Source organism: Anser brachyrhynchus (assembly GCF_964034855.1).
Source record: "Anser brachyrhynchus genome assembly, chromosome: 11".
NCBI lineage: Eukaryota > Metazoa > Chordata > Aves > Anseriformes > Anatidae > Anser > Anser brachyrhynchus.
Window position 1 is genome coordinate 21,952,447 of NC_137706.1, and position 14,432 is coordinate 21,966,878.

The following is a 14,432-nucleotide window of genomic DNA, read 5'->3' on the forward strand; positions in this document are numbered from 1 at the left end:
TAGCTGGATCTGGTAGTGCAGGCACAGACAGGCTTCATTTCGGTAATTATTTTTAATTCTACTACAGTCTGTGTTTTAAAATAAACTCAGGAGTCAATGCACTGAGTTGCATCTTCATCTCCTTTATTTCATTTTACTTAAGGGGTCGAGATTTTAGTTGTTCCTCTGAATTCCAGATTCACACAGCTTTGTTTACTGTTTCCCCCCTCCTCCCCAGATTTTTGGGATGGGTTCAGGTGTTGCCACATGAGTGGCATCCCATTCCCTGCACAGGCTTTCTGAAGGCAACGCTCATCCCGTGGGCACCCAAACCTGCTGGTGGAAAAGTGTGCACTGCAGCAGGCAGGCTCTGGGGGAGCAGACCAGGAAAAGTCTGTATTTACTATTGAGCTGTCACTGGTGAAGTAATCTAGTGTTTCGTGTTTAGATATTCAGCTTGCATTAGCTTCAATCAAGCCCTCGATCGGAAGTCTCCTTCCATTAAGTTGTGCAGTTCTCATCCGCTGATCCCGGCTGCAGTAAAGCTTACGCAGCCATCTGGGCTTAAAGCACTGCCTTTCTACACAAACATGAGTAATCCTCCTGCCTGACATCATTTCATCAGTAATTTGTCTGAATTCATCGCAAATGCAAAGGGCCGTGGGTGGCACCTGGGTTCCCTGCAGCTGCTTCTGCTGCCGGGGGCAAGAACCTGCACAGGGGGGCTGTGGGGGGGACGGATCCTGACCGGGAAGGGGGAGCCCCAGGTGTGGGTGCTGAGGTCGGCCCCTGATGGGTGCTCAGGGGGGTGTCCGGGGCCCTGACCGCTTCCCGCAGGGATGCACATGGGCAGCCCCTCTTGTGAACTGTTGCTGGCAGGAGAAATCTGACCTAAAATTCAGGTTTCTATAAAAATCCAGCTTCTGCTGAGCCTGCGGACCAGCCATCGGCTGTGTTTCTGGGGATTAGTTTTAGCTCTCAGTATTAATTTCTCTCTAAATAGCTTTTCAAGCTCACGCCATTGCCAGGCAGCAGTGGGTAAACAGACAAGGCTGTCGTGGCTGTCCAGGCCACCTCAGTGAACACAGAGCGGGTGCTGGGAGCAGAGCAAAGACCTTTCTGTTCTTGCTTGAGCTTCTCAGCATTGCGAGAAGTTGTTTTTTAACAGTGGTAAAGTTTGAGCTATCGGAGGCAGTTTAATGACATGGCCAAGCTCACGCGGGACGATTGCGCTCTGCTGGCAGGCGGCTGGCAGAGCCGGGTCTCCGTGCTTGGCATCACTCCTGGGGTGCTCCCAGGCACTGCCCCAGCATCTGCAAGTGCTCTGGGGTGGGGAGGACAGAGCCGTGGGGTGGGAACATCCCCAGCCGTGCCCCAGCCCTCACATCTGGCGCTGGAGCAGTGCAGTTGGCGTGCTGCCAGGGCTCTCCGCACCACCAGGCTGCCTGCGGTGGGAGCCTGGAGCAGGAGCGCGTGGGGCAGGACCCTCGTGGTGCTGGGACGTCACTAGGGCAGGAGGAGCTGTAAGGGCTGAGGGCTGTTTGCCCACCCGAGGTCTCCACGTGTCAGAGCATGCTGCCACGTGCCCGTGTGGAGCTGCCTGTCCCAGTGCCACGGCCCCATTTCTGCTGGAGGCGCCGGGAGCAAGCAGCAGCCCTGGGTAGGAACGTGCTCTGGGCACGTGTGCACATGGCCGGGGTCAGCTGTGGCCTTTGGTGAGCTCCGGGCTGCTGCAACTCATTGCTGCAAAGCCACTGGGCCATACCCAGCAGAAGCAAATATTTGCCCTTTAAAACATGGCTGGAGAAACCACTACCCAAATTTTTCAGCACTGCACAAAGTGGACAATGATGCAGAATTCAAACATGCTTTGGATTTCAATTCTAAATGAAAATCTCAGTGACTTGGAGTGCTTTTGCTCACTCCTGTGGCATTAGTCATAGCTCCTGGTAATGTTTTCTGCTGCAGTATTGTCCCAAGCCCTGCTGAGGCCAGGCCCTGCTGTGCTAGCTCCGTGCCTGGCGAAGGGCTCACCAAGTGTGCGGCAGCTGTCGGAGGCTGGGGAGGGAGGTGGGCACAGAGGCCTGAGGCCTTTTCTGGCTGGGGCACCCGCAGCTTCTGGCTTTTAGCCACTTCTCCACCCACTACAATGCAGTGCCTGTGGATGCTGCTGCCCCTGCCGCGTTCGCAGGGCCCTGTGCAGCTGCAGCGCCGATGGCTCCGTGCTCGGTGAGCGAGGTACCCGACCCTGCCGGAGGGCGCAGAGCTGCAAAGATGGGATCTTTAATTTGCATATAAATGATGGGCAGCCTGGCCAGGCCGTGCAGGGAAGAGGGATTGCTGTGCAGGTACATGCTGCGGGCACGGAGCCGTGAGCTGCCAAAATCCCCTTCAGCCTGCTAAGCACAGTGCTCCCGGGAGCGGAAGTCCTAAGGGTGCCCGTGGGCTCTTCCCCACAACTTCATGGCTTCCGAGGCAGGATTGTGTTGCTCCTAGGTACAATAAAAAATGTGGGAATTCAATCACAGGAACTTTTATAACTGTAGTGACTAAAGGTTACGCAGAAATGTCACGGCTGCAGCTGGCAGATCCCAGCTCCCCGCGCACCTCTTCCCGCGCCGCCTGTTGCTGACAGCGGGCAGAAACCTGGGACCTGGCATTTCGGGGGCCGGGCCTGTTTGCCACTTCGGCCAAGTTGTTTCCTGCTGCAGTTTCCAAAGGCGCTGCTGGTTCTGAGTGCCTCGGCTCTGGGTTGCGGCAGGAGGTGCTGGAGCTGGGCTGGGGGTCTCCGTGGGGGCCAGCTCCTGCCCTCCGGGGCTTTCTCCTTCTCGGGTGGGGGTTTGTTTCCACACTTGCTCTTCTACCCACTGCGATGTGGCAGTGCTTCCTTTCTATTCTGTGTTTTCCCCTTCGCTGCGCAGCCCGGGGGCGGCGGCTGCAGCGCTGTGGGGGCTCAGCGCGCTGCTGACGGGCTGCCCGAGAGGCTCCCCCCGCGCAGGGCTGCTGCCGCCGCTTGTCTTTTGTGCAAAGGCAGCAAAAGCGTTTCTTTAAAATGTCAGACCGCCCGTCTCACTGTTTCTCATCTCTAAACACGATGCTTTGTCAAACATTTTTTTGTCGAGTGGAGCTAAGGATCCTTTATTCTGTCTTTTTTTTGATATGGAAAGTAAACAAGTTACTGCGAAGGCATCCTTCTAGCGCGGCTGGATTTTAGTATGCAGCGAGGCTGGGCCTCCTTTCCTTCCCAGCCATTATCTGAACCCACACGAGCACTTAGCATTCAGGAAGTATGTGCGTGGTGCCCACTGTACATATGGAATTAGATTATTATAGATGGTGATGAAAGAAATATACTGCCTGTGATGTTATTAGCAGGGATTAGATCACTTATTTTACAGAATATGATACAGAAACTGCTTTTGCTTCTAGAAATGAAGGTTGTTTCCTGTTTGCTTTTCTGGTGCGTGGCCTCTTCGCAGGGCACCGCTTTGTTACTTCACCATAGGATTCGGGGACGTGCAAAGGGCTTCTTGTCTTCTCACGGGACTTTCCACTGCCCTTCCCAGTGCAGTTACAGGTGTGCTGTAGCCTCTGTAGGAGCAGAGCTGTGCTTCGCCCCTGCGGGGGGTGCAGGGGGGGAGGCGGGGGGCCGGGGTGGGCAGCGAGGGGCTGGCACCGGGAAGCGGCCCCACCGGGTGCCTGCTGCGAGCTCAGATCGGCCTGGAGTCTCCTGACGTGCTTTCTGAAAATACCGCCGCGCCGTGGCCTGTGGGTGTTTTCAGTGGAAGATGTCAGCCCGCATAACCGTTCCCCAAATCACACTACCGAGGAAATGTTTTTTGCCCTCTTGGGTTAATCTGAAAAAGGTCATATGTGACGTTGGCATGTGACTGCTGGCTGGAAGGACTGAGACCTTTTTTTGGGGCTTTCTTTACTAAAAAAAAAAAAAAAAAAAGGCAACGACCGACCCAGGTGCCATCCCCTTGCAGCTGGAAATGCCCCGCTGGCACTGCAAGTGCGCCATGGCGAGCCTTCCTCTGGGCTCAGCCCTCTGCAGCCTCATGCTTTTTGTGTATTTTCAGCAAAACGGCAAAACGGCCCCAGCTCTGGGCACGGCGAGAGGTGAGCGGCGTGCTGAGGAGCAGCAGCAGCCCTGGGGCTCCTTCCCCGTCCCCTGTTGTGCTTTCTTCCCGGCGAGGTCTGAAGGTCCGGGTCACCTGTACGGGCTTTGAGGTACAGAAGAAAGCAGGAGGGAATGGAGGGTAAATAGGAAAGTACAGCATTCATTTCAGCAAAAGCTTTGGTTGGGTCCCAGGTGAAACCAGAAATTTGCATTTAAATGAATATGTATTTGGAGACATTAAACCCACAGGCGAAAAAAAAGGCCTTGTGGAGATGACAAACGCATCACTTCTTGTGCTTGCTCCTGATATTATGCCAACCAGCCCTTGGAAGTAAAACCACACGTCAGCTGAAGTAGTTTTTCTTCCTTTTCATTTCTGAAAACCACAGCCATTTGTAAACACTTCACTCCTTGTGCGGAGCTGTGCTATGAAAACTTCAGGTGATAGAAGTATTGGCAGGTGTGTGGGGTCTGCATGTGATGTGCAAGAGAATGATCCTGGGACTGTTCTGCGGTTCCAGGTCAGCTTCTCCTGGATCCTAAAATCCTGACAAACAGAGAAAAATGGGTGGGGAGCAAGTGAGCTCCGTCCGGGCAGCCTGGGAGGGAAGCAAACGGGCTGCAGCCGAGCCGAGCGCTCCTGCTGGCAGGGGAGAGCGGCTGCCCCGTGGGCATCTTGTGCTGCCAAGAAATATTTCTAGGAAACAAAGGCAAAGACCGAGGTTCCCTGAATTAAACAACCACCTGAGAGCCAGCTGGAGTCAAGTGGCTCGTTTTGGACCTGAGCTGGTAGGTGTTAATTGCAGTTGCGGGTGTGCCAAGGAAGCTCGGGGCAGAGCATGGACGGGTGCCTGGGGCTGGAGGACTGGGTTTTGGGGAGGCCCTTGTGTGGCTCCAGGTCTGGGTGCGCAGCCCAGGCTGGGAACGGGAGCACCCCTGGAGCTGCCCGGGGGCACCGTGCCAGCGCCCCGGCCCTGCTCCCTGGGCTGGCGGGCGGCAGTCCCTGCCAGGCCTCCTCCCAGCAGCCAGAGCCGAGCCTTCCCTCCGAGCTTTTCCTTCCCGTCAGAGCTCGGCGGGTGTCAGACAGCGCTCTGTGCACTGGGAAGATGAGAGCTGACCTTTAATCTGCCTTCGCAGCGAGTTACTCCTTGCAAGAGCTGCACAGTTATTTCTCCCTGGGATGGAAACGCCGCGGGTTCGCTTTGCTGAGACAGCGCAGCAGAGGGGCTTTGCCCGGGGGAGGTGTGGGCAGCGCTCTCGTGCAAACCAGCGCGTGCCTCCAGAGGGGTGGGCACCGTAAACCAGCAGTTACGGTGCTCCGCTGCCGTCACGGGCTCTTACTGGACATGTTCTTACCCCAGCCTTTTGATGAATAAAACAACCCTTCTCTGCTGCGCTCTGATGTCGACGCCCAGCTGCTCAACAGGCTTGCTGAGCGCTTAGTGCAGGAGCCGGGCCGTGAGCGGGCGTGCTGCCGCCTCCCCACGCCGCCCCGCCGCAGCTCCCCGCCCGGCAGGGGTGGTGGTTCGGTGCTGGTGCCCCCCGCTCCTTGGAGGATTTCGGTTCTCCACAAGCAATGGGCTCCCGGTGCTGCCACCCCGGGTCCCGCAGCGTGCCCCCAGCTCGGTGCCCCCAGCCCCGCAGCCTGGCCTGGAGCAGCCCCTGTGCGCCGGGGGGCCGGGACCCCCCCGGTGTGCGTGGAGCAGAGGGGTGCTGGCACTGCCTGCCCTGTCCCCCTCTGTGCTAGGAGGGTTCGCAAAGCGTTTTCCTCCGATTTAAGCTGCTCCAGAATAGATACGAAGAAGGCGCCCCGCGCAGAGGGACTGCTCTAACCGAGGGGGGACGATGGAAAGAAACTGGGGGGCTCCTTGCGTCGTGCCCAGCGTGTTACCTGAAGTTTGTTCTGTGGTGTTACAGGTAAAATAACCTCGTCGTCATGCGTTGCTTGTGATTTCACTTCCCACTGAAGGCAGTGTCAGATTTATTGAAAGTTTTCACTGTCTGCCCCTCTATTAGCGTAGATCATTTATGTCTTAAAATTGCTCTCCTTTATTTCCCTGTGAAATCACCTTTTGGGGAGGATTAACAATCTTGCACTCAACTGATATCCGTGGTTATAAAAAAAGTCATCTTTCTCAATATTCAGTGAGAAATGCAATGCCTCTGAGGACAAAGATCTTCCTATTGCTCAGTAAATCAGAGTTCATTATCATGTTAATCTGACTGATTACAGTTTCCCAAAAGGATTCCACATATGGTCATTTCTGTAGCACACAAATAAGATCTGTTTTGCCTTAATCACAAGGCTTGCATTTGTCAGTTCGTTCTGTGACAATCTTTATTCTTGAGCTGCAATTCAGGGAGATTTAAATATTAATTGCTCCTGAGCCTGCTTTTAGTTTTGATTCAGAATCAGGGTTTTGAATTTCTTACTCTTTTGAAATCAGGATTTGCCCTTTGTTGTTGTTTTATTGTGTTTTTTTTTTTCTTTTTTTTTTTTTTTCTTCAGTCTTTAGATGCATTAGCTGTACTACTTTCTCCTCTATCCGGGAGACTGCACAGATGAATTTATTTTCAGGGAATGAATTCTGGAAGAAGTCGTAAACCTCAGCGTTAGTTTTACCGGAGGACTGGGGTACCAGAGGTCCTGTGTCCGTTTCCTGAGAAGCTTTTGGCATGGAGCTGTTAGTCTGGCTTCTCACAGAGAATTATTTCAGAGCCTTGTTCAGTACAGTACCAAGTGTGGTGGGCACTCGACGTGGATCACCAGCAATTAAACAGCTCGCTCTGTGCTGCGAGCGGCTGCGGCTCCGCCGGCTGCTCCGCACTGCACCTCCGGGGCTGCCCGGGGCTTGCACGTTGTTTGCAGATCTGGAGATAAAATGCGGACTGGAAATGCAAACAACGTGTGTGGTTATACAAGCAATGGGCAGAAATCGTCCACTTTTCTCAAATCTACATCAAAAACTGAGACGCAATCCCTGCAAACCAGATAAAAGCTGTTAAATACAATGAGCCCCACTGTGAATGGGCCTCGTGTAACCAGGTACGGCACGGTTGTCACAAAGATCTGGTTACATTCGTGTTTCAGAAATACAAAAGGAGGCATGTCGAGGCTGTGCACGTATTGGAATGCTGCCAGTTGCCACCCCAAGCCTTTGGTCGTGCTGCAGTGGCCGTCGGGTGCCAGCTTTCGGGAGGTGCCCTGGGGTGGCAGAGGGTGAGGCAGAAGAGCAGCAGGGCTTCGCTGGGCCTTTCTGTAACTGCTGCTCTGTTTCTTCTAGCGCCTCGCTTCACTTTCATGAAAAGTAAATTTTTTATGAACCATTTATACTTTTTTTTTTTCCTCCTGTGAGCTTTTTGCTGCATTCAGTTGCTTGAAGAAAAGCGAGCTGCTCAGCAGGAATGTTGCCAAGGAAGCCGAAGGTGCCTGCTCTTCTGGTTGTGAGTAGCACACACAGCTTATATTTTTGGTTGTTTTTTTATTTTTCATCAGCTGTGTGTGCAGCGGTGCTGACCACAAAGTGCAAAGCTCAGCTCTGGGGTCCCCTGAGAGTGCATGGCTCAGGCCCACAAACCTGTTAGCAGTTTGTTCGAGCTACTCTGCAGCCAGCATGACTCCCAGGGACAGACTTCAGGTGCTTCTCATGTGAATTTGGAGATGCAGTGATCCAGTTTTTCATTTGCAGCACAAAACTAGGCACTTCTGCTGTCCCCTTGGTCATGCAGCCATTGCAAGTGCAGCTGTAGCTGAAGCACCTTCAGCTCCCACGTGCTACTCACAGCACGACTCGCTTGGAAGTCTGTTCCTCTTGTGTGCAGCAAGCAGGGCTCACTTTCTGACAAAGCAACACTCATCGTCAGATGATCACTCTGAACGTGTTTATCAGCCTCCAAAGAATGCATACCAGAATTAGTTGCACCAAGAATATTTTGCATGCTTTATGGAAAACGGGTGCCAATTTAAACAAGAGCACACATGGAGCCACTCCAAGCTTGCATGAATGAAAAAAGTGAGTTTGAGTTATAGGAAAAACCAATTTGCTTTTATGGAGGGAGGTTTTCAGTGCCACTAAATTATAGACTTATAAATTCCCAGTTTAATTCATAAACGTTACACAGCAGCAATAAATACCTAAATGTAAGGCGACATGTCATCAGTCACTGGGCCTCGGTGCGTGCCTCGCTCCGGGGCTGTGCTCAGGGTGAGGAGCGCTTTGTGCAGCCTCGGGGGGAGGCTCTGCAGCAGCGCCGTGCTGGTGCCACCGGGGTGTCACCACGGCTGGCAGCTGGGGCGTCCTGGGGTGGTGGCTGGTGATGGGGCATGGGGGAGAGGTTCCTGGGGACGGAAGAAATGGCTAACGCGGAGCGGTCCCGGGACTCCAGGTGGCCCCATGGGTGTGTGGGGCAAATGGAAAAAGCTATTTCTTGCTTCACATGAGCCAGGGTCGTGGACTCTTCGTGAAATAAAATGTCAGTGCCTCCTCGGGCTTCGCAGAGCAGAATCTGTTTTTCTCGTCCCCAGCCACCCTTGGCTGGGTTCCCATTGCCACGCTGCACACTGATGCTACGGAGTACTTGTAGACAAGGCCGGGCTCTGCCACGGGCGGGGAGGGAGCCCCAGCCCCAGCCCCAGCCCCGGTTTGGTGCAGCTCCACCACCGCAGGCTCCAGGGACCCAGGGACCCCGGGTCCCCCCCCGGTGAGCAGGTGGACTGGCAGAAAGCCACAGCAGCTTTGTGAGTGTGCCACCAGCTGGGCTTCTCTGTGTGATGGCCTGGGCTCCTTTGCTGCATTTTTGCATTATTTTGGTGCAAAAAAATCCCCGTCTGCTGCCAGCTCCGCAGGCATGGGGCATCACCCGCTGCACATCGCAGCTTGGGACACGGGGAGAGCCCCGACGAGTGCTTGGGGTGAGCCAGCTGGAGGCTTCATCCGGACAGAGCTTGTCCAGATCGTGCTAAAACTAAGTAAAAGTAACAATGGAGTTTGCATTTAAAAATTAAATAGAGCTTCAGGACTCGGATTTGTCATAGGGGATGCAGACCTCCATTACACAGCGTTAACTTCCCACTGCTCCTGCACGCATTGCCAAGTCGGGCCTTCGGCGGAGAGAAAATTTCCATGCTCCCAGTTTCACTGTCAGAAATGAGACTGCTCCACGCCTAGGGCGCAGCTCACGCCTCTCCAGGGGCTCCCATCGCTGCCTCTCGGCGGGTTGGGATGGTGCAGCCAGCAGCGGGCTGTCCGGGCGCTGTGCGACACGGGGTGGCCGCGGCCGGTCCCCTGTGCACCCGCGTGTGACGTGCGGGCACCCGGTCCCGCGGGAGCCGTGCTGCCGGGCTGGGGGCTGCGGGGCTGGGGGAGAGCAGCAGGTTCCCTGCGGGGACGCCTCGCTGGAAGGGGGACACCTCTGCGGGGGCTGCGTCCCGGCTGAGAGGGGATTCCTGCCTTCTTCGCCGTCCCAGAGCTGGGCCTTTCCGAAATGGAGACGTAAGCAGAAATTACAGCGACTGGAATTCGGCAATGGAGAGCCGTGAAGGCCCTTTCGCATACCCCAGCACATCGGAGGTATTCAAAAACCCGCGTGTGGATTAAGGCAGGGAATCCATCGTCTGGAGCTTAAGGCTGCCAAGTCGCTTCCTTAGGAACTTTCCTGCCCAACAGCTTCATAAACTTCTGGAGCAAACTCCCATGGTAAGTCCCGAAGACAGAAATTACTGTGTCAGCTAGGAAGAAGGATTACAGATAACAGGGAATTAGCAGCAAAATGCACGTGCTATAAATACACCAGGATTACACTCCGGTATTGAATCAAGCCCCTTCCCCTTGCTGGCTGCCTGCTCGTGGGGGGTGCCGATGGCTGCTGCTGGGGGGCTGAGGTCAGGCTGTGGGGCACCGGCTGCATGTCCCCGTGAGCATCCCGGGGGTTCTGCTCTGGTACCCCCTTGCTAAACGGCTTCAGCAGGGAAGCAGCGGCGTTGCCTGCGGTGAGTCGGGAAGTGCCGTGGTGGTGAGAGCCGCGTCTTCTGCCTGGCTCCCCTGGGTCGGCGCCCCCCCGTCTGCAGTCCCGCGGAGCCACCTGCCCCTCCTTGCCTTCTCCTTGCCTTCCATCCCCGTTTTCCCCGCTCGCTGGGGCTGCCTCTGGAAGCCGTCCAGGCGTCCCTGGTGCACAGCAGCCGTCATTTCCCGCTGGGCAGCGTGGGCAGATGCAGCGACGCTGCGGTGCCCGGAGCTGGGGCACGGCTCCGCTGCTCTCTGGGCATTTGGGAGAGCCCAGAGCAGAGCGTGGGCGCAGAGGGCCTTGAGCAGAGGCCTCGCTCACAGTGCCAGGCATGGCGTGATGCCAGCACGGGCTGCCTGGTGACCTCCCTGCAAAAGGGCTTTCCGAGGCAGCAGCTGGCGTTGGGCAGCAGGGCCACCGAGGCTGAGCGTCACTGCCCGTCCCTGCGTGTGTCAGCACGGCCCCATCGCCTGGTGGCACCTTGCTGGGGCGGGTGGGACCCGGCCCCTGGGTGGCTGCACTGGTGGGTGCTCAGGGCATCCCCGGGGAGAGGTGTTGGTGCTGAGGGACGTCTGCTGCAGCGATGTTTGCAGCCGGCGCGGGGTGGAACTGCCCTTGCCTGGCCTTGTGAAGCGGTTTGCAGCCGGTGATACGCAGCCAGGCAATTGTCAGATACTTAGGTATATTGCAGGGGATGAGCAGGGCAGGATTTGTGATCTGAGCTGCCGTTCTTGCTGCGCTCAGTGCACACCTGGAAGATGTGCTGCACCAGCAATCTCCGAGGATGCTCGGATTGCACGAGGAGTCGGCGGCGTGCTGCCGTGGGGAGGGGCTGCGAGGAGAGGAGCAGAGTGCCCCGCTGGGGGCTTGCTGGGCTTCCTCCTCCTGTCTGGATGTGAAGCACATTTTTGCCCATTTTCAAGCACATTTTTGCCCATTTTCTCCCCATGCCACAGATGAGGTTCCGGCTTACTTTGAGGGCTAAGAGAGCTGTCAGGAAGACTTTGCCCTGCCTGCAAATGGAACATTAACTTTGTCTGAGGGATAATAAATCCCAGGCTCATACAATACAATGCAGAATTTTGAAAATGAGGCATTTAAACCACAATATTGCAATCAAATTGCTAGGAAAAATCTCCTTGTGTTGGCAGCAGAGCTGGTGGGTCTTTGATCTCTCCCAGCTCAGATGTTGCTGCCAAAGAGATTTAAGCTTCAACTTCACTTTGTAGAATAGACTTTTTTTGACAGTTTCCTTTAAAAAATAATCTTCTCCTAAGCTCATGGAGCAGGGAGGAACGGCCATCTCCACAATGAGATTTTCAGAAGCAAGTCGGGCAGAAAGGAGCTGTGTTCAGCCGCTGCTATTTCCTTCACAAATCCTGCACTTAATCCCTGGAGCGGGTGCCGAAATTCAACATTTCAGCTCGAGGAGGGTGAACGCTGCCGTGGGCTGGGCTGGCCGCAGCCGGTGCTGCCCGGGTGGGAGCAGGGCTTTGGGGCGGCCCTGGGGCCGCACACGGAGCAGGAGCCTGGCACGGCCGCTTCCCGTGGCCCTGCTGGATGGAGCATGAAGGGCGATGTGAGCCTGGCGCATCCCTGCCGGCAGCGGGGATCCAGCACGGGCAGGGCACTCGGGCACCCCTGGGTCTGGCTGTGCAGCACGAGGCACTGCCCATCACTGCCACACCACGTCCTGGGGCTGCCTGGTGGTGTTCTGTAGAGAAAATAAGAAAAATCAGTTGTGGTATCCGAGCAAAGCTTTTGCAGAGTCTACCGGCTATGATCCAAAGCAGCAACAGGCCGGTGGATAACAAATCACACACTGAAGACCTCTCCATCGCCTGCACGGCATCGTGCATCCCCGTTACAAAGCAGGCTGTGGTGGGAAGGGAGCCCTTGTCTGCAGGCGGCTGGGTCTGGCCCTGGGGACCAGCGAGCACAGGTCCCCCCGTCTGCTGGGTGCCGGGGGAGGCGCGCTCACTAGCCGGGCTGTGCCGTGGTGGTGGTGAATTGAATCTCTGCCACAAAACGCATGGGTGAGCAGTTTCCCTGCCGCTGTGTAATACAGCTTTGTATAATTTATTAAATGATGAAGTGTAACACATTCAGGCTGCTCGGAGGAGTAATTCAACAAAATAAAACCACGGCACGCAGAAACGCGTAGAGCAGGACATGTGCACAGCCCCGGGCGGGAGAAGGAAACGGGGGGAGCTCTGGGCTCTGGTTCCAGCGCCCGTCCCTGGCTGGGCAGCTGGGGGGGAAGGTGCAGTGGAGCCAGGCTGCCCCCTCTGGCAGTGTCTGTGCCCAGCTGGTGATGGGCTGGGCACCATCAGCCCACCAGCAGTCCTCTGCCATGTGCGTGCAGCACCGAGACGGCAGCGCTGCACCCAGCGCCCTGGTCCGCAGCGGCAAAGCTTCGGTCCCTCAGGCAGTGCCGGCTGGAAGCGTGGGGTGGCTCCGGACCTCCCTGGAGATGTTGAAGTTGTGCTTGCCAAGTCCACGAGAATAAACCTGGCTTTCCCACCGGCGTGGTGAGCACTGAGCCTGGGCTGGTCCTTGCTGGGCCTCTGCAGGGCTCTGCCGAGGGCATCCCTCGCGGTGCGATGGCACTCCCAGCTGCTCCCGCAGCACGCCGGTGCCGTGTGCTAGCGCCCCTGTGCTCAATAACAACCGTGGTGCTGAGCCAGCACCCTGCGGGGGGTCTTGCCAGAGAGAGACAGCAGCCGGCAGCCTCCCCGCGGAGGCTTCGTCCCTCCCCACAGCCAGGGCACGGCTCTGGAGCCGCAGCTCCCGGGGCTCAGGGACGTGCTGCTGGGACCGCGGTGCTCTGTGGGCCGGGACACGCTCCTGGCAGGAGCGAGGAACGCTGTTCATTTGCAGATGAGCTGCTATTATTAACTCTCATTTTATTTTAGCTGTGGATGACCCTAATTTTGGCTGAGGAGCTTAGAAAAACTAAGAATGCAAGGTTACTTTAATCGTCTTAAAGTTTAAAAATCATCTGGGATTCCTCTGTTTGATAGTGCGTGCAGCACGTATCTCCCTGCGGGAGCCTTGTTTCTGTTTTGCAGTAAGTCACACAAAGCTGCTCCGCACTAGTGGGTGTCACACATCAGAGTTGTGCACTTTACATCTTACAGATATGTTACAGATGTTAATTCTCATCCTGACAAGGTGCTCGTGGGCTCCTCTGCATGTGCCGGAGCGGGCACCGAGACAAGGGCTGCCAGCATCCTTGCTGCCGTGCTGCAGGCCTGGGGCCAAGTTGGTCAGAACTGAAGTTTTGTGACCTCTTTCAAGAAATAAACCATGTTGGAGAGGTGTGAGCCACCACACCACCGGCTTGGTGGGTTTGCTGCTGGAAAACCCCAGGAGGGTCCCGCTGTGCTGTGACCAGCTCCCCCGGCCCATCCCTTTTGTGCTGTTGCGAGGCGTTTGGTTTGTATTTATTTACAGTGCAGCACCTGAAGGTGAGACCTCCTCGTTCCCCTTTTCAATTGCTGTGGTTTTCCAGAAGGATTTTATGTTTTCTGCTTTTGGATCCGTGTCTTTCTGTACCAACGGTACTTGCCTGCCCGCTGCTCTTCGCTTCAGCCCTGGATGTTCCTCAGAGAACCTCAGCTGCTTTGCCGGGTGCTGCGCCACCGCGCCGGGTGCCCTGCGTGCCAGCAGGGTGCCGTACCCGATAGGAGAGCGGTGCTTGCTCAAGCAGCAGTCCTCTAATCCTGCTTTCATCCCCTGGTGAATGATTGATGAGGAACACGGAGATGTGGAACCCGACCCCCGTGCAGTCCGTGTGAGCTACCGATCGTGTTTGTTTTATGCAGAGAAGAGTATCGCAGTTGCTTAAACATTATCTTTGCAATTTTTTTTAAGACTCAAAGTGGCTTCAGCATGGAGGTCGTGAGCAGTGGTGAGATCGTCGTCCTCCCTGCACTGCCAGCGAGCACCCATGGGTGCCTCATGGGACGGACCCCGAAGCACCCATGTGGCACAGGGTTCTCTCTCGCACCTCTCCTCCACCCGCGGAGCAGCGGACCCGTGTCCGTCTGTCTGTCCATCCATCTGCCCTGCTGTCTCACACCTGGCTGAGCCTCCCCAAGCCCTGGGGAGCGGGGAGCATGCTCGGCAGCCCTCACGGGGATCCTCCGCTGGCTGCCAAGGCAGGGTGGCTGCGAGGCAAGAAGTCCCTGGGCTCTGTCCCCACCACTCGCCAGCTCCTCTCCCACCCGGCTGCGCGGTGCGCCCTTGGGTGAGCCCGTGGACAGCCAGCCTTTGTGTGCTCGGCTCGACATCCAAACTCCTCTTCCAGTAATCGCTGGGTAAA

The 14,432-nt window shown here is 56.1% G+C and overlaps 1 protein-coding gene across 3 annotated transcripts in view; it reads left to right on the forward strand.

Moving 5' to 3' along the window:
* The window catches only part of FRMD5 (FERM domain containing 5), an 83,574-nt gene that overhangs the window by 45,297 nt on the left and 23,845 nt on the right, over positions 1–14,432 (forward strand). For 2 of the 3 annotated variants that reach the window (XM_080551576.1, XM_080551577.1), the window contains exon 1: positions 4,062–4,212. The exons of the other annotated variant lie outside the window; for it this stretch is intronic. The gene's annotated coding sequence lies outside the window, so the exon portion shown is untranslated. Of the gene's footprint in view, positions 1–4,061; positions 4,213–14,432 lie in introns of those variants that run through there. 3 annotated transcript variants of the gene reach the window in all.